Below are 22,826 nucleotides of genomic sequence, written 5' to 3'. Positions count from 1 at the left end.
TCATTTAGATATCATATACAAGCAAAATAGGTTTCAGGGGGAAAATGCCATTAGTTAAATGAAAGAAAAATAAACCTCTCTGTTCACTATAAGTTACATTTTATAAATGCAGAAACAATGATTATCTTTAACCAAATGCCATATTTTTGCCTTTTTTGCCTAAAATTTATTTTGGATAAGTATCAGAATCAATAATTCCAAGAGACTTTATATTTTGTGATTTTTCAAAAATAAAATTCTTTCAGCACAGTTTACCTATTGTATTCACAGTGTTTGCATCTCATTTGTTTCACATAAAGATAAAATTATCAAAAGAAGTCTATTCAAATTGCCAAATTATAAAATATTCTGTAATTAATACTGAGCTATAAAAATATGTTCCAAATTAAGAAAAAGAAGTCCCGAAAGTTATTAACATCATTGCAATGCTAGGTAGTAGACTGCAAATTAAAAATCAATTTTAAACTTTGAAATAAAATTTGAATGTCAACATTTTAATAATTATTTATATTTTTCTAATAATTAATGTAATGGCAGAGGATAGAAAATTTTGATAAGCTTTCTTCACATATTAAGTAGGCAAACCCGTTAGTCTTCCACAGTGCCTAGGTGGTCCTATCTGATTTCAAGTGATTAAAATAAAACAGTTATGTCTTACCTTATAAAGTTTGTCAAACAGGAATTAAAGACTGATTAAGCAAATGCCAACAGCAAGGACCATTGTTGGGGATGGAGTTGGTTATTTGATACTGTTCTGTTCTGTGGAACTAAAAATTATCTCTGGTCTTGAAAGTTTTGCAATCTTTTATTCATGTTTATTAGCCTAAGTTAAAGCAAGAGTGGTCAGGCATTTGGCCAGGGTGCAAGATCGGGGTGGGATCAGTAAGTAATTTAAAGGAACAGTGTCCTGTCAGAACAAGCCTGTGTTCTCCAGACTGTTATAAAAATAACTTGAGCAGATTTTCTACATTTTAGGCATTTATTGACAACCTGCTGTTTCTCATACCATGTCCTCCTTCTATTTTGATGTTTTTTCTTTGCCTGTGTGTTATTGGTTCTGGACAGCTTTGTGAGGGAGTATAAATGACAACAGCCTCAGACTCAAAACTGGTTTTCCAAGAGAGGCAATGGGTTGATAATTATTGAAGCTGAATGAAAAGTATAGAGAAGTTCATTATTCTAGCCTTTCTACATCTGTGATTTTTGAAAATGTTCATAATAAATAGTCGATATACAGTGAAAGAGTGATCTGAATTTAGCCCTGGTTCTGTCCCTCGTGTGGGGACCTCAGTTCCCATTTATGAAATGAAGGAGTGAATTTAATTAGCTATCGAGATCCTTCCAAACTATAACACAAGAGCTAGGTGTACGGTGGTCAATATTCTGAGCTCTCTGTCCCAGAAAGGTAGTCACTCAAGTGGTTCCATTCTCTTTTTTCTTACTTTCCACCTTGTCATTATGACCCATTTTCAGTCGGTGTTTATTGGTGTGAAATCTGCTGCCAGGAAGCCCCTCGACTCCTAGACAACAGGCTTCTCAATACACTGCCTCAGAGGTAGAGAGTTCCAAGACGATTGGAGATAGCAATAGAAATGTTCCCGTCATAATTATTTAAAATCAGCTTTCTTAGGAAGGCATGTTGACATTTACGGGTCTGCTTATTGCAACAATAATAGCTTCCATTTCATGAACACTGTGCCAGGTGCGAGGCACTGTGCGAAGGGCTTCACGCACAGGACGGCGCTTAACCCTCCCACAGCGCCACCGCCTACCGACAGTAAGTGCTGGAAGTTTCACGTTTTGCGGATGAGGATTTGAGGCAGAGAGGAGCGCGGTCACTTCCCCACTGTCATATCTGTGCTAGAGAATGCCAGAATGATATCTCACCTCAGATGCAGCTGACCCCTGAGCCTCACTTAGAACAACAACTGCATCATTAAATTACATACCCGTGTGAATGTTCGTGTTTTCATTGTCTCTGCACCACAAAGCAGTTTTTGAGGAACTGAGGAAGCTTTGTGAGGCTTTGGTAACAAAAAGAAGAAACAGTGGGTACCCTGCAGAAGCACAAATGGAATTTCCCGGGAAGCAACCACACATACACCTTAAACAGCCTGTGGATGTTAGCCACACTTGTCACTTTTGTGACATGAGGATCAGGGGACAAGGAAGCGGCATTTTTTTCCAGACGGTCACTTCCCTTTTTTCTGGGGGTAGAGTACCAACACCCAGAACAATATACCTATAAGAAGCGAACAGGTAGCTCCTGGTGCGGAGATAGGAACTAAAGCCCTCCTGCTTCAGAACTGTTCTGACTGAAGTTGGGGACGGGTTGGAGTCCTGCCTGCTCATCCTTGTCCTTCTCTCCCCCAAAGTCAAATAGGGTAGCCCGAACACAAGGTTTGCAGCCTTTCATTCCCAGGTGTGGCCACCAGCACCAATCTGATTGGGTAGGTGACTCCAAAGAAAATCTTGTGTCCTATCCATTTATATGAGGCAATTCGCTTTGCCCCCAGAGAAACAAGGTGCCATGGGTGAAGACTGCAGTCTTAATCCTAATGGATGGGCTTGAATTAGTGAGCAGTTGGACATACACAGTCCGAATGAGAGCACATGGATAACGATGATGGCTAGAAAAGTTGACTTGGAGTCCATGCCCTTCTGACAGTTGTTCTGTAGCAAAGTCTTGTGTTTTTTTTAGAGTTTTCACTATGCCTTTATTATTGCTAATAGGGGTCAACCTCCTTTATATACCCCCTGGACAACATCTACCTTAACATCTTTAATTTTTCTATAGTTTGCAGTGCACAGTGCTGGCTGTAGCAAAGTCTTCATAGAAGAGGGACGCCTGGGTGGTGCAGTCGTTAAGCGTCTGCCTTCGGCTCAGGGCATGATCCCAGCGTTCCGGGATCGAGCCCCACATCAGGCTCCTCCGCTGGGAGCCTGCTTCTTCCTCTCCCACTCCCCCTGCTTGTGTTCCCTCTCTCGCTGGCTGTCTCTTGCTCTGCTAAATAAATAAATAAAATCTTAAAAAAAAAATAAGTCTTCATAGAAGAAAGAAGCACGCTATTTTTACTATTATTACATTAATGGCCCAGAGTGAACACTCAATAAATATTTATTAAATATTAAATATTTATATTTATATTAATATATATTAATAATATATATTAATATATATCTTATATATTTAATTTATAATTTAATATATAATTAATTATATATTATATAATAATTAAATTAAAATAAAATAAATAAAATAATATAAAATATAAAATATAAATAAAATAAAATAAAAATATAATTTAATATATAATTAATTAATATAATTTAATAATATAAATAATATATATAATTTATATAATATTAAATATTAAATAAATGAGTGATTATGCAAAGTAATTTTTTAGCATTAATCAATCACTTGAGAACCATGATACATTAGATTGCTCTCTTTCAGAGCGCTACGAGGCAAGAAATCTTTTTTCAACTTTTTAAAAAATTTTGAATACTCTACCAGAGTAGAATCTTTGTCGGCTGTATTTGTTTTGGTACCAGTGCCAAGATCTCCATTTTAGTAGTGATGGTATTTTGGGGTCTAAAAACATTTAAAAGGAATCCAAGTTTGGGATGATTTGTGTAAGTCAGAAGGTTTTATCTATATGATGTTACAGAAATACTAAAAAGGCTAGTAACGTATCTGCTCAAGCTTGTATGGAAATTATAAATCTGGACCAAGACCAAGGTATAAGGTAATGTTTCATACTCTCCTTCCAATTTTGACCACCTTTCTCACCACTGACCCAGAGTAGAAAAGAACATTATCAACTGAGAAAAGAGAAGTCAAAGACCTTTTACTCAATTTGAAAAAATCTGTCATTGGAAGTCCCCTTCTATTTCTTTCCATATAAAATCTTGATTTAGTAGATTTTTTTTTAAAGAATTTCTAACATTTGCCCCAAAGCTCTGAAGTTTCTGGAGTTCATCATCCTTCTTGGCTCCAAGAGTATGACTTGGACCTTCTCTCTTGGAACACTAAACTAAATGTTTTTAAGAACAGTAAGTAACTTATTATCCCACATTATATCAACCCATTACAACACTGGTTACCACAACACTGTCCCTAACTGAGATAAGAGATTCATCTGCTTTTTGAGTTACATCTAAATTATATAGTTTCTCCTGGGTGATAGTTTGTTTCTTTGTCTGTCCTTTCAAATTCTGTACTAAAAGTAAATTATTCATGGACAAAGTTTACAGTGAAAGAGACCTGAGGTGAATTAATATTTTTTTCTTTGAAAAATCTTTTAATAATATAAAACTCTACACAAATATAAGGTACCTATTATAATCATTATTTATTGTTTATATCCAGAACTATGAAATTACACATGTATGATTTTTAACGTAATTTTTACTTAATTATATATTTTCCATTATATTAATTGACCGAATTCAGAAATGCCAAATAAACAAATTAGGACTGACCCTGGGTCCTGAGGAACTATTGGTTGAAAAAAGACATTTGGGCACCATCTTGTGGGGCTTTGTGGAAAGACACAGTATGAGAGTCAGCTTGTCTACTGTCATTAACAGATTAAAATTCTTAATTGCCTATGATTCTGAACAGGTAGAATGTAAATTGCTTTCTACAAAATTTTCTGTGTAGGGGAATAAGAGAAGAAGCCAACGGAGGTGACAAAATTACTTTTATATGTGAATCAAGAAACTAACATCTGATGACATCTCAGATGCATTTATTTAACAAACATTAACTCATATATAGTTTATACTGTGTGTGAGGCATTGGATAGAAGACAAATAAGACCCAGTCACTTCAGCCCAGTGAAAAAGATAAGGAGGTAAAAGGCAATGGCAAATTTTACCAAAAATATTTTTTAAGTAATCAAATGACAAACTCTAGTTAATGATACCGTGCTGATGTGTTTGCAACCAAAGTGTACTATTATCTGCAACTTACTTTGAAATGCATCATATGATGGGCACCTGGGTGGCTCAGTCAGTTAAGCATCTGCCTTTGGCTCGGATCATGGTCCCAGGGTCCTGGGATCCAGCCCTGCGTCAGACTCCTTGCTCAGCGGGAGAGCCTGTTTCTCCCTTCTCCCCGCTCATGCTCTCTCTATCTCTGTCTCTTTCTCTCTCTCAAATAAATAAATAAAATCTTTTTTTTTTAAAGAAAGAAACGCATCATGTAAAAAGAAGATGGATAAAGGCCCAGGTAGACAGATATACGAGAGAACAAATATGTCAGTTACAGATCAAATGTTAGTCATGGAATCTAGATGGTGGGTAGTGGGTTTATAATTCTGTCAACTTTTCTGTATGTTTGAAAATTTTCATAACAAAATATTGGCAAAAAAAACCCCCAGGTAATGACAATCTAGTGCAATAATATCTATAAAAGAGACCTGTGAAGAGGGCTCCCAGTCCAGACTGTGACATGGAGGCTGGAAGTGCAGGGAGCACAAGAGAAGTAGGCATTTCTTTGATGCCGTGTTAAAGAGTTTAGACTTTATCTTGAAAGCAACAAGGAGCCACTGAACAGTTTTAAGCAAAGGAGTGACATGATCACATTTTCATTTTAGGAAAATCACTCTGGTGGCTGTGTGAAGAATTAATTGCAGAGAAGCAAGCCTGGAGACTGAGAGACTTATTAGCAATCATAGCAAAATACCAATGAGAGGTAAGTCTCTCAAGTACCAGCGGTGGGGATGGAAAGAAGGGAACAATTCTGAGAAATACTGAGGAAGTATTGGCCTAGGAAAAGGGAAAAAAAAATGAATAAGCGTGGTATCCAGTGGTTTGCTGAAGAGGATTTAACAATTGGTTCTCTGGAAAAGCGTATGTGTGCACACAAATTTATGTAAGCTTATTACAAATGCAACTGATAGAAAGAGTGTGTGGTATACAATTTACAAATAATAGCAACATACAATATTTTCTGTATTATAAATTCCAAATAGCAAACTGATTCTCATAGAATGATTTCATTGATTTTTGTCAAATCCTTGTATCCTTTATTCAATCTCTGGTTGCAGTTGACACATGACTATAGTTCTGACAGGGATGCTGACTGATATTTCCATTTTCTTTAACAAGCAAGTGTGCCCTTGCTTTCATATTTCTATGGTACTTACGTTAGTGTATAACTTTTGGTGTCTCTTTCCTCCCATTATTCACACGTCCGCATAGGAGGAGGAGTTGGATTTATCCTGAATGATGGGGATGAGAGTGTAACACCCGTTGGTCCATGTTTCCTGTCTCAGCATCTATCATCACAAGACAGTATTTTAATAGTCTGGGCATTTACTTAATTTATACACCATGTGTGCCTGCTTCTCGTGACATACAGTATCATTCCCTTTACAGTATTACACATGTAACATACATTATCATATCCCCTATTAGAAAAGTGCCTTTTTCTCAAGACTCTTACTGCCTGACAACCTGTCAGAATAATCACAATGCAAATGACCCTTCTGGAGGCATTTATTTAATGCACAACCAACAGAACTGTAGGCTTCAGCCCTGTGTAATGTCACACCACTGTTCATGCAATTAATATTTTGGTATAGAGTTGTAAAATCTTTTTTTGTAATTTATTATTACACTTTATAATTTGCATTAACTTATTAAAGACTAGAAATTTCAGTTACATACAATATTTTGCTCATTCTGATTCCATTCGAACGTCACCAATCCATTGAAAATGCAGGACTCCATAGGATGCATTATAAAACTTTATTTTACTCCCCCCTGTCCTTTTGTTCCTATTTTTGAGGGCAGGATTTTTTTTTTCCATTTGGATGACATCCCAGGCAGGTGCCATGAGTCTTTGGATCAGTCTTTTCTATAAAAATCACTTCTTTCACATTTAACCATAAAAACTATGTGCTTCCCACAATCAAAATGTCTATTCCTATGTAGCAGCCAAAACTCTGAGCTTGAAGATTCTCGTCTCCACAGCTGGGGCTTGCTTCAGGCTGGAAGCGTGCAGTGGGAAAAGGGGCAAAGTCAACTTTCCCATTTCCCCACTCTGTATCTCTCTGCCCTTCTTCCAGGTAGACCAGCAAGAAAGAATTACTTAAGTCAACTGCCTTGCTTAGGTTTTGGAAGGCATTAAAGTGATCTCTTTCTCCATTGTGGAGCCCTCCCTTGTTCTTTGGAGACTGCTTCACTGGGGATCTCTCACCCCACATTCTTTTAAAGCCAGCTAGGTCTCCTCTCTGGCAGGTGTCAAACTCCACCTTCTCTGACCCCAGCCTGTTACCAATGGAACACCACCAATGCCTCTCAGCTGAGGGCCCCTCACTCCCGCCAGAAAGCCCTCTTATCTGACTGTGCTCTCCTGCCTCTCTCACCCTGGTGGCCCTCATCCTGTCTGCAGGGCACACCCAGTTATTGTTTATCCTGACAAACCCCAGGAGTGAAGGTTTTCCCAACAGACGCGCCTCTTACTTCTAGGCCTTCAGAACAACCAGCTGGCCTTTCAAGTTTTCAGGCATGGCCCAGACAGCAGACCAACATGTTGTCTACCCACGTCTCTGTTCCCACTTGCACAGATCAAGCTCTCTATGGACAACAGCACCCTAAGATCTCTCCTAGGGGATTAGGAGTAAGACTCCCTGGAAGTGAATTTCTCTAAAGAAATCTTTCTCAGATTTTTCAGTTCCTAACCCCCATCAGGAGGGTTTGGGGTCTTCAGGCTACAAAATCTGTTCCAGTTTTGCAGGTGGTAGCATCTCGCTTTGGAAAGTGGGAGTATTCACCACCTACTGTTCTGTTCCAGTCTAGTGGGGCTTTAGCCAGTTGTTACACATGGCCAATTCTATTTTTTAACATCTTATTACTCAAACAAATATGTTGTATGAGCACAGATAAATCCTGAAAGAGAAACAGAGGAATGAAAACAGTTACGCATGGTAGAAGTACCTGAATTTTAAGACATTTCCTTCAATATTGTTTTCACAATAATATTTTTAAATTTTTTAGTTGGAATGGAAGCCTTCATATATTTGTGTAATTTTTCATCATGCATTCCTTATTTTGATTCAACAAATAAGAAGGAGAACAATGATGACTGTAACATGTATCCCACCCTCAAGGAATTCACAAACTATATAAGTATATTGCAATATAATAGGTAATAGCATTATTACAGTATACGGTGATACGGGTGTGCGTGCCCGTTTGCGCGCACCCCGCACCCACGCGCGAAGAGGCAAAGAGTCTGGTGTATTCACAGAAGACAAGGTGCCAAGTTGTCTGGAGAGGTAGACATTACTTCCAGCTATGGGAGATATTAAGGAGGAACTGAGTGATACATCTTGAGGGATGAATAGAATTTAATTTTTCTAATTCTTGGAGAAGAGCATTCCAGGAAAAAAAAAATTGGAACAAAGTCATGTTACCAGGCGGTAGATTGTGGAATTCCTTGGTTCTTATTGTCTCAAAGGAAAGAATTCAGTCGAGAGACCTGATAGAATGATAAAGTAGCAAAGATTTTTCATTTACCAAAGTGAAGGTACACACCTGGGACAGAGAAGCAGGCTGACCTGAGGATGGGTGGCAGGGTGCTGAGTTTCTCACTGTGTTCTTTTAGAGGGGGTTATTTAGTCTTCTCCCTCCCCATCTTGTTATTATCACTCCACCTTGAGTCTGCCTTGGTTTCCTCCCCTCCAAACTTTTGGGCAAGTTTGTGTTAGTCATCTTCCCATGAGCGCAACCCATGGTGGGGGTCCAAACCTCAGTGCAGATGGTATTATAATGATGTTATAAGAGCCTCAGGGTTACTAGTGGACAGAGTCTTTCTTAGAGCACATGCTCCAAAGTTGAGGAAGTCCCTGAAGCCTCTATCTTCTGCTTATCAGTCTGTGCTAAAAAGCACAAGGGATTGATCTGAGGGAGATGGGACAGTTTCTTGGACAGAGACCGGGTGGTCCCTAGCAAATGTCCGTCTGTTTTCCTCCTGTCTCTCCTCCTGCTCATGCGCATCTAACTACCCACTGTACCAGGCATGTTAGAGGAAAAGCGCTATGTAAAAGTAATTAGGGACAATTCCGTAGGGCTGGAGCTAGTATGGGTTAAGGGATCAAATGGGAAAAACATATTGGGCTGGAATGGGGACATCTTCATGTTGATAACTTTTTTCCTAATATCCCAGAAGCTTTGTGCATGTTACATGGAGAGGAATATCCACCATTTTGTGTAATTTATCCATCTTTAAATCATTAATATATATTTTACCTCATTTATGCAACTAATACTTTGAAAATATATTGATTTAATAAGCTAGATTTCCTCAAACTCATAAACATTATTACAAACTGAATACTTCTTCTCAAATTTAGCAGATTCCTCTAAATGTTTTTCAGAAGAAGATAAAATACACTCCACTGTGCAATTATAAAACTGATAAAAAGTTCCAAAAGGGTTAGACCTTAGGAAGTAAATTTGTTTCCTCATCATTTCTATCCGATTCTAATTCTGATTCTCTTTATGCTTCTGATTTCTTACCTCTTGAATTTCTTCCTAGGGTTGCAATTATACTTACTAAGAAAGTCAGGCTTAGCCTCTCAAATAAGCTGCTGATGGTCCAAGATTTTGAACATGAGAATCAAATCCATTATCCATTTGAAGCCTTCATAATCACACATTGTATATTAGTTCAGAAACAGTCCAAATTATTGATCAGGGCAATCAGATATGCTTTGGTTTTTCTGTGACCCAGTCTTTTGCTCAAAATAACACTGATTCTGAATGCGTCACCTTCATAGTCAGATATATGTCTAACTTTCAGTGATGGTTCTGGAAATCTTTTTCTCATCTTATTGTCAAAAGAAGCCTGGCTTTACAACTGCTTTGGGCTTTGTCTGGCGTAGGTAATTCTAAAAATAATTTGATCCATTGAAAACACAAATTTTCTTTCTCATTGACTGTTAAGACTTACAGTATTGACATCTTAACTGCAGGCTGAGAAGTTTGGTTGTTGGTCTGTAGGGAACACGAACCAATGAAGAGTTCTACCTAAGAGGGTCACTTGAGATGTGCTCAGAAAGACCAATCTGGCCACACAGAGGAGATGGCTTAGAGGAAAAAGGTAGAAACGGGGAAATTAGAGGCCAGTTGGGAGACTGCTGTCTGGGTGAGCAGTAATTAAGACCAAAACTAGGGCAATGGCTATGGGAACAGAGAGATTAGTAGGATTTAGCCACATCATCTGTTTCAAAAGCCCAGATGTGATTTATTCAAATCCCATCCAAGGAGGGGAAGAGACCAGGCAGCGATATGGCCTGTGTTTCACTAGAATTAACAGTGCTGATCTGATAGTATTTTGACAGCTGCTCCTTTACTGCTTCAGTGCTCATCAGAAGGGATGAGCCAAGTTTCTTAGTCAGTTCAGGCTGCTGTAACAAATTACCATAGATTGCATGGTTTGTAAACGACAGACATTTATTTCTCGTAGTTCTGGAGGCTGGAAATCTGAGCTCAAGGTGCCAGCATGGTGGAGTTCTGATGATGACCCTCTTCTGGATTTCAGAGTCCCGACTTCATCATGTCCACACATGGCAGGAAAGGGTTGCGAGAGCTCTCTGGGATCCTTTTTATAAGGGCATTACTCCCATTCGTGAGGGCGGAGGTCACATTCATGTGACCTTATCTCACGAAGGCCCCATCTCCTCATATCATCACATGAGGAGGTAGGATTTCGCCATATCAGTTTTGGGGGGACACACACATTCATTCCATTACACCAAGTCACCCACACATGAAACGACCCTGTGAGGAAGCAATGAGCAAAGCAGGAAACGTTAGCATCCTAGAATGGCTCCAGTTACTGAAGCATCTCGCATGCTGCTTAAACCTTATTTCTGCCTTCACTCCGGAGGTTCAGGATTATGATGTGTCTGTCTATCATTATGGAATTTAGCATCCTAATTCCTCCAACCATACTCTTTAAAATAATATTCATTGGGTTTTTTTCCTCATTAAAAGAAGTTTTACATTTTTATTTTAGAAAACATAGAAAAGTATAATGAAGAAAATAATGATCACTTTAAAACCTAGCACGCAGTGGAGTCTACTAATAAAATGTCACCATTATTCCTTCCGGTCTTTAAAAAATAAGGGTAGAATTATGACGTTTATTCCATTCGGTACTATTTTATTCCTATAACAATAAACCATGAGTGTTTCCTTCTTTAAATGTTTTTCTAAAACAGAATTTAGCCAAGTAATCCAACCTGCCACCTGCTCCTATAAATAAAGTTTTCCTGTACCACAGCCACATTCCTCTGGGTATGTCCTATCTACGGCTGGTTTTGCACTGTGATGGCAGGAGGGGGGAATTGTGATAGAGGCAGTGCAACCTGAAAAGCTGGGAACATTTACTATCCGGCCCTTTACTAAAAGAGTTTGCCAACTTCTGTTTTAAAACATTATTGTAATGACACTTAGAACTGCATCAAGTGGTTACCATTTGATAGAAGCATAATGCTGGGGTCGCGATGTCTGGATTCCTAACTTCGCTCCACCACTTAAGAGATATCTTGGGCGGGGCACCTGGGTGGCTCAGATAAATGTCTGCCTTCCGCTCAAGTCATGATCCCAGGATCCTGGGATAGAGTCCCACCTTGGGCACCCTGCTCAGCAGGGAGTCTGTTCCTCCCTCTCCCTCTGCCTGCCCTTCCCCCTCTTGTGCTCTCTCTCTCTCTCAAATAAATAAATAAAATCTTAGAAAAAAAATTCTCTCTCCCTCTCCCTTTGCCCTCCCATTCCTCCCTTTGCCCCTCCCCTCATTTCCTCTCTAAAAAGAAAAAGAGAGAGATCTTGGGCAATTTATTTAGTGTTTCTGTGCCTCAATTTTCTCATTTGTCAAAGGGGAAAAATAACAGTATCATCTTCATAAAATGTGATGAAGATGTGGTGAAGTCCATGACACACCTCCCCAATGTCCCCCTTCAGTAATGAATGACTTAGTCCTTCAGCTTCTGGGAAAGTTGTCAGCAGATGGCCTTCAGCTGTCAGCCATCTTTGGGGACTGCCTTGACAGAGAAAACTGCCTCACTCAAAGCCACTTGTCCCTCAAGGGACAGCTCACATCAGTGACATATCCACATCAGTGAGGTAGTATGAAGTCCTGAATCCCTTGTCCCAACTCAAGACACCTCTGGAGGGCCAATTCAATTTCAAAGTTTCTCATGGATTGGCTGAGGCATTTGTTGGTATTGAATCACAGCTCGGCTCCTCCCTCTGCTCCATCCTGCTTCTTCTTCCTTCCTTCCACTGGTGTTGACCCAACCCTCTTTCTAAGTATCCTACATCCCAGTCTCCATCTTGAAATAAGGTTCCAGGGCACCCAACCCAAGACAGTGTTAAATGAGCCTATGTTGTAAAGCATCTGGCATGTAGTAAATGCTATGTAATTGTTTATTATCAAACAAATAAATACTTCTGGGAGAAAGTAAAATGGAAATACAAGGTCAAGAAGAAAAATAGAATAATATAAAATTTCCTATAATTAAAGAAAAGCTTAGTCACAAAAATTTTAAATGAATGATTGTAAGAAACTCCCACTAAAGTATTTAAATTTTAACAACTACATTTGAAGTGTGATGCAACAGTTTTATTTACAATTCAAATATTTAAAATTATTAAAAATCATATCCTTGGAACTACGTAATGACCATGTTAGATGTACTCTCCCAAAATATATGAATAAGTATACTGATTTACAGAACTGATTTGGGAGTATGCTTGAATACTTTTTGAAGACCACTATTTTAAGATATCTTAGATCTTCTCATCCACAACCTTTGTAAAAAGATTACGTAAGCCATGTCACATGTTTCCAGGGCCCTAATTTCGCCTTGATGCCTGAAAGCAAAACTTGGTCTCAGGTACAGACTGATTTTGTGGAAATAAAGGGAGTTGGGATTAGGCAATCACAGACTCCACGGAATGTTCCAATAGTAGCTGAACTGTTGGGAAGGGCAGCAGTAAATAAGAAGGAAATAAGCAGTTCTTCAACTGTTGTCCTTTATTGGTTTAAAACCACAACAAACAAATCTTATCTTGGATCAGCACAACATGAAGGAGCTTAGAAAGAACAATATCTTGTTTTTTTTTGTTGTTGTTGTTTTTTTTATTAATAATGATTTTTTATTATATTATGTTAGTCACCATACAGTACATCCCCGGTTTTCGATGTAAGGCTCGATGATTCATTAGTTGTGTATAACACCCAGTGCACCATGCAATATGTGCCCTCCTTACTACCCATCACCGGTCTATCCCATTCCCCCACCCCCCTCCCCTCTGTAGCCCTCAGTTTGTTTCTCATAGTCCATAGTCTCTCATGTTTCATTCCCCCTTCTGATTACCCCCCCTTTCTTTATCCCTTTCTTCCCCTACTGATCATTCTAGTTCTTATGTTCCATAGATGAGAGAAATCATATGATAGTTGTCTTTCTCTGCTTGACTTATTTCACTAAGCATTATCTCCTCCAGTGCCGTCCATGTTGTAGCAAATGTTGAGAACTCATTCTTTCTGATTGCTGAGTAATATTCCATTGTATATATGGACCACAACTTCTTAATCCAGTCATCTGTTGCAGGGCATCTCGGCTCCTTCCACGATTTAGCTATTGTGGACATTGCTGCTATGAACATTGGGGTGCATATGGCCCTTCTCTTCACTACGTCTGTATCTTTGGGGTAAACACCCAGTAGTGCAATGGCTGGATCATAGGGTAGCTCAATTTTTAACTTTTTAAGGGACCTCCACACGGTTTTCCAGAGTGGCTGTACCAACTTGCATTCCCACCAACAATGTAGGAGGGATCCCCTTTCTCCACATCCTCTTCAACAATTGTTGTTTCTTGCCCTGTCTGTTTTTGCCATTCTAACTGGCGTAAGGTGGTATCTCAGTGTGGTTTTGATTTGAATTTCCTTGATGGCTAATGATTTTGAACATTTTTTCATGTGTCTGTTAGCCATTTGTATGTCTTCATTGGAAAAGTGTCTGTTCATATCTTCTGCCCATTTTTTGATTTGTTTATTTGTTTCTCGTGTATTGAGTTTGAGAAGTTCTTTGTAGATCTTGGATACCAGTTCTTTATCTGTAGTGTCATTTGCAAATATATTCTCCCATTCCGTGGGCTGCCTCTTAGTTTTTCTGACTGTTTCCTTGGATGTGCAGAAACTTTTAATCTTGATGAAGTCCCATAAATTCATTTTATCTTTTGTTTCTCTTGCCTTTGGGGATGTGTCATGAAAAAGGTTGCTTTGGCTGATGTCGTAGAGGTTGCTGCCTATGTTCTCCTCTAGAATTTTGATGGATTCCTGTCTCACATCGAGGTCTTTCATCCATTTGGAGTTTATTTTTGTGTATGGTGTGAGATAGTGGTCAAGTTTCATTCTTTTGCATGTAGCTGTCCAATTTTCCCAGCACCATTTATTGAAGAGACTGTCTTTTTCCCACCGGATGTTTTTTCCTGCTTTATCAAATATTAGTTGCCCAAAGAGCTGAGGGTCCATTTCTGGGCTCTCTATTCTGTTCCATTGGTCTATGTGTCTGTTTTTGTGCCAGTACCATGCTGTCTTTGTGATCACAGCTTTGTAGTACAGCTCGAAATCCGGCATTGTGATGCCCCCAGCTTTGTTTTTCCTTTTCAACAGTTCCTTGGAGATTCGGGGTCTTTTCTGGTTCCATACAAATTTAAGGACTATTTGTTCCAGTTCTTTGAAAAACGTTCTTGGTATTTTGATCGGGATAGCATTGAAAGTGTAGATTGCTCTGGGTAGCATGGACATTTTAACTATGTTAATTCTTCTGATCCATGAGCATGGAATATCTAGAAAGAACAATATCTTGTTAAGGACACACACGTTTAAATTAAAAAACAAAACAGAACAAAAAAACCATGAGACTGAACTATAGCAACCCTGGCATCTGTTACAAAATCCATGTTTGATAAAGGCAAGTAGTATAACCTCAGAGCAGTGTGTGAAGTTCTCTGACACAGCTTAATCTTCTAAAAAGTACAATGCACTCTCCCACTCGGTAACTATTTTTGAATACATATCATGCAGCAGGAGCTATAGGAAATCCAGAGTTCTATACTAAAAGTTCATTACTCACAAGGAAAATGCTGTCTGCCCTTTTCCAGACAGCAGGAAGGGAAAAGAGGAAGTGAATGGCAAGGAGCTTCTCTTCTAAGGAATCCAGGTTTACTAACAAGGAACACCGTTTAGTGGAGAAGAGGAATGGATTTCCAAGAAGAGTGAGAAAAGCATCACATTGCTCTAGAGATTCTAGAGTCAAGGAACTGGCAGCAGCATGAGAAGAATACACTTTCACAACAGCTTAGATGGAAAAGGAGAGAAAAATATATTAGCTGGAGGAGAGTGTAGAGAAAGATATTGTTTTAGGATTTATCCAACAAATTTTTATTGAGCACATATCTGTGCTATGCACTGTTTTAGGTTCTGGAGATTAAGCAGAGAATAAAATAGACAGAGTCCCTGCATATTAGGGAATAGGCCAAGGTGCTGTAACAGGTCCAAACAAACAGTAATTTTTAAAGGAACACAGTTTATTTTCTCTTGTGTAATGGCCCAGATATCTATGGTTGATCGAAGGTAGGAGGTAGCTCAGCTTTCTTTCTTTCTTTCTTTTTTTAAGATTTTATTTATTTATTTAACAGCGAGAGACAGCAAGAGAGGGGACAAAGCTTTGCAGGGGGAGCAGAAGAGGGAGAAGATGCGGGGCTCCATGCAAGGACTTGATGTGGGGGCTCAATGTGGGGGCTCCATGCAGGGCTTGAAGTGGGGCTCGAGGCCAGAACGCTGGGATCATGACCTGAGCTGAAGGCAGATACTTAACGAGTGAGCCACCCAGGCACCCCATCAGCTTTCTGAATTAGACTGGGACTTAGAATAATGGGGCAGTTTTGTCTCCCATAATACACGGCCTCCATTTCTACACCATTTTTCTTTTTGCCATTTTCCACAGGGCTGGAAGAGGGAAGAGGAAGTAGATGTCAAGCAGCTTCTCTTTTAAGAGACAGGATCCATTTTTGTTCATATCTCATCGGTCACAACTTTTTCATATAGCCACACCTAGCTGAAAGGGAAGCCTTTCCAGGAATTGTCCTCTCTAACTGGGTCACCAAATGCCTTGCTAACATTTGGGGGTGGAGGTATAATGAAATGAAAACTGGTGATGTGGAGCACAGATTCTGGAAGGGAAGGACAACTATAGGCAAGTAAAGAGCAGTTTTGGTGGAGCGGTGGCATGAAGGCCTGAGAAGAGTGAATTCAGGGGAAAACAGGAGGATGTAGGATTAGAGAGAGCCAGTACGGCCTTCTCCTTTGAGGAGAAAAATGGGAGTGACTTAAACATATGTTGAAGGTAAAGAAGCAATAGAAATGGAGAGGTTTAAGACACATAGAAAAGGAGAAAATCAATAGTGCAAGGTCTCAGAAGAGGAGAAACGTACAGCGTCCCTTCTCTTCTTTTGTGTCAAGAAGAAGGTAAGAATGAGAGTGAATGATGATGCTGAGGGCAGGAAAGAGAAAACAATAGGAGGCTGTGGGGAATTCCTACCTGGTAGCTTAAATTCTTTCTGAGGTAGGAAGCAACGTCATCTCCTGAGGGCAGACTATGTATATGGTAGAGCTTGGATAAGGAAGAGACTTGTATTGATCTGGAAATTTGGGGCCAGGGCCTGAACCATTGAGATGATGGGCAAGATAGTGTATGAAGTGATGAATCTTATGATATCCCCCTGCAGCTCCGCAGCACTTTCTTCGTCCGCCACTTCTCCAAAGGCAGGAATGAATTATGGGAACGGGAAACCTAGAATCCTCTTTGTCCCTCACTCTCCTAAGTCAGTCATCAAGCTCTGTTCATTCCATCTTCTAAATAGTCCCCACACACTTCTCTCCACCTCCACTCTCCATACCACTGGTAGTTTTTGGATTACCGTGATCTTTCATTGGGATACTTCCCTGAAAAACTGATCACACTGCTTGCGTAGTTAAAAACCTTCCATGACTGCACCATTGCCTTTAGGAAAAAGTCCACCCAAACTCTCTAATCTCCTTTCCAAATGCCTTTCTGATAGAGCATTTTAATCTCTCCCCACTTCCTCTGCTTATCCATCCATACTACACTGCTTCTCCATTGAGATGCCATCCCTTCTCAACCTTCACTTGCTCTTCCTCTGTCCTAGAAGGCTCATCTCTTCCAACCTCCTCCACTGTTCCCTTTCCCATCTAATCCCATATTCATCCTTCTTCTGTCAGCCTGGTGGTCCACAAGAAAGCGTTCCTGACCTCCCAACACTAAGGGGGTGCCCGTCCTGTGGAGCACTGTATTAGCCCTAACAAGGCATCACTGTTTCCTGCCGGGACCGCATCTTTTTCATTCACTCCAGTGTCCCCAGGATTCCAGCAGTGTGCTAGGTACACAATAGGCACTCAAGATGTGTTTGTGGAATGAGCAAATGAATGAATAAATTGTGAACCACACACCCTGGAGTTTCTACTACATCGATGGCCTGCAATAAATTGTTAATGGAAATTTAAAGTGATCGAATGAGCTAAAGTGTCTAGTAGAAGAGATAATGCATCTCCCAGAGGCCTTGCGCGGGATACCTCCCGCAGGTGCGGGTGCCCGGGATGCCTCCCGCAGGCCGCCCCTGGGGCGGGGCCTCCAGGGGAGCACGGGAGCGCTGGGGCGGAAGGCGGGGCCTCCTGGGCAGTGGCCCCGCCCCGGGGCGGTGCGACTCCCAGGCAACCGAAAGGCGGGGCTCAAGGGCGGGGAAGTCCTCTTCTAAGGCCGAGGCGCGTCGGCGCGTCCGAGAGGCGTGCGGTGTTGGGGTCTTGGGTCCCGGCCGGGTGGCCCAGGTTACTGACCGCGCCGCCGCGGCCGCCATCTTGCCCGCGTGCGGACTCCCACGGCGGGAGGGGCGGCGACCAGGCCGGAAGTGGCTGTGCGGCGGCCGCGCTGCCTACTCAGGTTAGTGAGTTGTGGCTCTGGCCGCGTCTAAGCATTCCCGACGCGGAGGCCCCGTGCGTAGGCTCGGGAGTGCAGGGGCCGCCGCGAGGGGCCCGGGAAAGCCCAGTTATAAGGCCCGTGCGGAGGCCGACCCGAGGGCCCCCTCGGAGCGGTGGTGCGGGACGTCGCGTTCCGCGCTGCGGGGTGTCGCGTTCCGCGCTGCGGGGTAACTGCGTCGGGCGGCCGGCCGGGCCTAGCAGGGGAGCCTCGGAGCTGCGGGCGGACCTCCTTGGGGGCGCTGGGCCCTCGCTGCAGCCCCACGCTCGGCGAGTTCGTGCGGAATCGCGTCCTGGCGTTGGACCGGTGGCTGAGCCAGGTGTCTGGAGCGTGGGAGTGGCCCTCAGATTCCCGATTTACGCGGAATAGCGACGAGCCATGCTCCAGCTGTGCTCTATTAAATATTTCCAAAAGGGCCTGTCACCCGGTTAGCTGTGCTTTCTTTTACGACTGATGAAAATTCCGTAAGAGGATGAATAAAGCCTTTTACGTGTGCCACGAGCATTACTAAATTGCTTAGCAAATGACTGCATTTACAGGCCTTTTGTATAACTATATTTTTAAAGGAAATTTATGAAGTGCCTCTTCTTAAAGATGGTGAGGGTGAAAATTTCTTTAAACTGCTAGTGTTGTTAATTGTCATGGTAAGAAAAGTAGAAGACAACAACGAAAGGATGTGGAAGGGTAGTTGGATCCCCTGTACACTTAGTATTATGGATCTTCACTGTCCAGTAGCCACACGGGGTTGAGATGTGCTGTAAATGTAAAATACACATTGAATTTACAAGACTTGGCACCAAAGAAAAAAAATTCTCAATAATTTTTTACATTGATTACATGTGGAAAAGGGTATCTTTTTGATACCTGGTTTGCTTGAATAAAATATATTGTTTAATTTCATCTCTTTTTCAGTGTGGCTACTCGAAACTTTTAAATCATTGCTAACATGGTATTTCTGTCGGACAGTGCTGTTATAGATATTCTGGTGAAGAATACAGAATCAACATGGCTTTCCTTTGCTCAGAAGCCATTGATGGGAAGTGAACTCTTGTTAAACTTGAAGGTGAGGATGTAAATATAAGCTGTAATTATTGCACATATAACACCTTCTCCACCCACTTTTCAGTGTCTCCAACATTTGAAAACATTAACTTCCAGGGCTGCTTAAGGAAATCATAGTGATACTAATAGCTGTGTGATGCAAAGAACTCAATTTGTCTCAACTTTGTGAGGTGGAGATAGGGTGGGTTCTTATTCTTATTTCATAGTCTTGGTGTATTAACGGACTTGTTAGAGTCCAGCCAGTGAGTGTTGGAGGTCCTCTGACTCCAGGTTCAATTTTCTTTGCTCTTCACCATACTCCTAGTCATCTGTGTTCATGAGCCAAGATCCATCTGTCTTGTGTGTTGGATTGTAAAGAAATACATTTCTTACAAGGGTGCTTATGGATGTACCTCTGTATTCAGAGCCAGCTTTGTGTTATGCAACCTATATGCAGTCATATAAGGCCCATTGTGTAGAAGGGCTGGCACTTGGTTTATTGCTCTGTTGTCACCACCTTGAAATTCTTAACTTTTGAATAAGGGGGCCCTGTATTTTCATTTTGCACTGGACCTTGCAAATGATGTAGTTGATTTTTTATTCTGCAGTATTCTAGGGTGGGAATTGGGAGGTGTTTGACAAGAACTAAAACATGTGGTCTTCACTTTACTCCCGTGTGAAATGAGAAGTGCTCGCGAGTCTCTCTCCCGGTTTGGTGATTCTGTATGAATTACTGTAATCAGATTTTGTGACTGGTAGTATAAACATTATACGTGCATAATAACATTAGGAGAAATGCTGATAGTCCTCCATTGAGAGTCATGCAAATCAAAGACTTTTTAAACTATAGTAACACTTTTTCCACATGCCAGCAAGTTTTCTTATAGATCATCCATGTAAAGAATATGATTATAGGATGGATATATGAAAGTGTGATTATTTGAGCATTTATTTTGATAAGATAGGCCAGATCACCAGTTACCTCCATTTAAGAGGTTTCCTCTGTGAAGACTTGAGTGTGAACCCTTACTTGGCAGTATCTGTTCCTTCTTTTTGTTGTCATAGCTACGTCTTATTGCATGAGGTGCCTCTTCTCATTCCTAAATTTTTAAATTCTCTTTAAGATTGGACATAACTTCACCATTAGAACGCAGGCTTTATTAGATCAGTTTATTAGTCCGCTTGGGCTGCCATAACAAAAGACATAGAGTAGGTGGCTTAAATAACAGAAATTTATTTTCTCACAGTTCTCACAGGTTGGAAGTCCAAAATCAGAGTGCCAGTATGGTCTGGTTCTAGTGAGAGTTCTTTTCTTGGCTTTTAGACAGCTGCCTTCTCACTGTCGGCACATGGTGGGGAGAGAGCTCTGTTGTCTCTTCCTCTTTTTTTAAGGGCACCAGTTCTGTCAGTTTAGCACTCTACCCTTAGGACCTCATTTAACTAATCACCCCCAAAAAGAGTCTTTCTGTAATACTGTCACATTGGGGATTAGGGCTTCAACATGAATTTTGGGGGTGGACACAGTTTAGTCTATAGCAACTTATCTGTCTCTGTTCACTACCATGTTCTTAGCATTTAGAACAGTTTCTAGCACATACACTATGGTCAATAAATATTTACAGAATAAATGAAAGACAGGTAGTAGAGTGATCATGTCTTAGGGTGGCTCATTGTGGGCTCTTTTCCATCATTGGAACCAGTTATGACTTCGCTCTTGGCTGAAGCCAGTCTCTATTAGGAAGGATAAGATGTGAAAGCATGAGGAGATTGGTAAAATGTGGATATAGCAGTGTGAGAAATGTCAGGTGGAGCATTTAACAAAAAATTAAGTATCTAAGTGCCTAGCACTAGGCTGGGTCTCAGAGGTATAAATAGAGAGCAACAGATACTTTTCCTGCTTGTATGGCTTTTATAATTTAGGAGAGACAGGATCATTTAAAGGAAGGAATACTGTTTGCTTGAGAGTACTATCTAAGTAACCTGACAGACCAGGGAGGGGATAGAGGATATTTGATTTCAACCATGATGGTTGAGAGATGGTCAAGCATGTGTTAACTTGACCTAGAAGGGAGGGAAGAGTGCTCCAACCAGAGAGAACAGCATTTACAAAGTAGTGTTGATGGGGGGCAGAGGGAGATTTCATTCTAGGAACTGAAAAGAAGAACAGTGTAGCTAGAACACAGCAAAGAGGAAAATGGTGTGCCTTGATGCCAAAGCAGTAGGTAGAGACCAAAGCATTTAGGATTTTATAGGTTATATTGAAGATTTGGAACTACATACTATGAGCAGTTGGAAACCATTAGAGGGTTGTAAGTAGGGATTGTATAGCCTGGCTAAGTTTGCGTTTTAGAAGGGTCCCTGTGATATTGCATAAAGATGAATTTCATAAAGACCTGAGTATACAGATGAGTAAAAGAACTGCTGAATCAACACATAGGCCAAGCATGTTGCATACCTTAATTTCTTATGGAATCAGTCCTCAGAGCTGTGAGACTTGGCAGCCTGAGTGGAGGAAAGAAGAGTAAATAATTGGGTTGAGCTAGGCTTGGGGAAGGCAAATCTAAAGTGGAAAAGAAATGAAGAAATTGAGGGTCTTGTAAAAATATAACTGAAATGATTGATGTTGAGCATCAGACCTCTTAAGAAAGGAAATAAACCAGTGTAAGAATTCTTAGAGGTTTTTCCCAAGCATCTAAATTGTATGAGTATATTGCTAGACTGATAACTCCTGACTATAAGTTTTACAAGATCAAAAAGTAAAGCAAGTATATTTGAGCTGAGTTTATTTAGTGTATCTCTACATCTGGTACAGGGGATCAGGGGATGAATGAATCATAGGTTCACCTTTTAAGAACTGACAGCATGGGGGCACCTGGGTGACTCAGTCGTTAAGCGTCTGCCTTCGGCTCAGGGCATGATCCCAGAGTCCTGGGATTGAGCCCCGCATCGGGCTCCCCCACTGGGAGCCTGCTTCTTCCTCTCCCACTCCCCCTGCTTCTGTTTCCTCTCTCGCTGGCTGTCTCTCTCTCTGTCAAATAAATAAATAAAAAATCTTAAAAAAAAAAAATAGAACTGACAACGTGGCTGTACAGATTCTAATTGCCATGAAAATACTAAATGTCTTTGTTCTTTTTTAATCCAGACTATAACCTGTAGCCAGAACTGGTTAGAAGGAAGACATTTAAATTTTTTGTTAAGTAGCTTTTACTTTTAAAATACCATTTCTCTTTTTAATTTTTTTTAAAGATGTATTTATTTGAGAGAGAGTGTATGCATGGGCATGTGTGCAAGCATGGTGAGGGGCAGAAGGAGAGAACCTACAAGCAGACTTTGCCCCTGAGTGTGGAGCCTGAAGGGGGGCTTGATCTCATGACCCATGAGATCATGACCTGAGCCAAAGTCAAGAGTCAGTCACTTTAACTAACCCAGGCGCCCCTAAAATACCATTTTTAACATAGCTATTTTTAGTTTGTGTTTAAACGACTATCATATTTATCTTTGCAAAATCGCATGTCAATATTAATCAAAGTTCATAGAATTGAAAACTGGAAGAGCCTTTAATGATAACTTAATTCAGTTTCCTACATGCAGTGTGTGTACCACTGGTTGTAAACAGGATGATTTTAGGTAAAACATAATCAAGCATTTTTTTAAAATTCCAATATAGTTAACATATCAAGCATTTTAGGGGCTCCCGGGTTGC

General features: G+C 40.6%; 2 protein-coding genes across 5 annotated transcripts in view; one reads left to right on the top strand and one right to left on the bottom strand.

The window, feature by feature from the left end:
- COL28A1 (collagen type XXVIII alpha 1 chain) overlaps window positions 1-760 on the bottom strand; it is a 158,343-nt gene extending 157,583 nt beyond the window's left edge. For both annotated transcript variants that reach the window (XM_045793658.2, XM_087861051.1), the window contains exon 1: window positions 659-760. The gene's annotated coding sequence lies outside the window, so the exon portion shown is untranslated. The remainder of the gene's footprint in view (window positions 1-658) is intronic.
- A 17,073-nt stretch (window positions 761-17,833) lies between these two features.
- The window catches only part of MIOS (meiosis regulator for oocyte development), a 34,946-nt gene continuing 29,953 nt past the window's right edge, over window positions 17,834-22,826 (top strand). The window contains exons 1-2 of one of the 3 annotated variants that reach the window (XM_045793184.2): window positions 17,834-18,046; window positions 19,049-19,145. The gene's annotated coding sequence lies outside the window, so the exon portion shown is untranslated. Of the gene's footprint in view, window positions 18,047-18,994; window positions 19,146-22,826 lie in introns of all 3 variants that reach the window. The other 2 variants (XM_045793182.2, XM_045793183.2) reach the window with 2 other exon arrangements.

This window comes from Ursus americanus, chromosome 3 (genome assembly GCF_024610735.1).
Source record: "Ursus americanus isolate L20-20 chromosome 3, mUrsAme1.1.p, whole genome shotgun sequence".
NCBI lineage: Eukaryota > Metazoa > Chordata > Mammalia > Carnivora > Ursidae > Ursus > Ursus americanus.
Note: the sequence above shows the minus strand (reverse complement) of the source record. Positions and strands in the feature narration are given on the sequence as shown.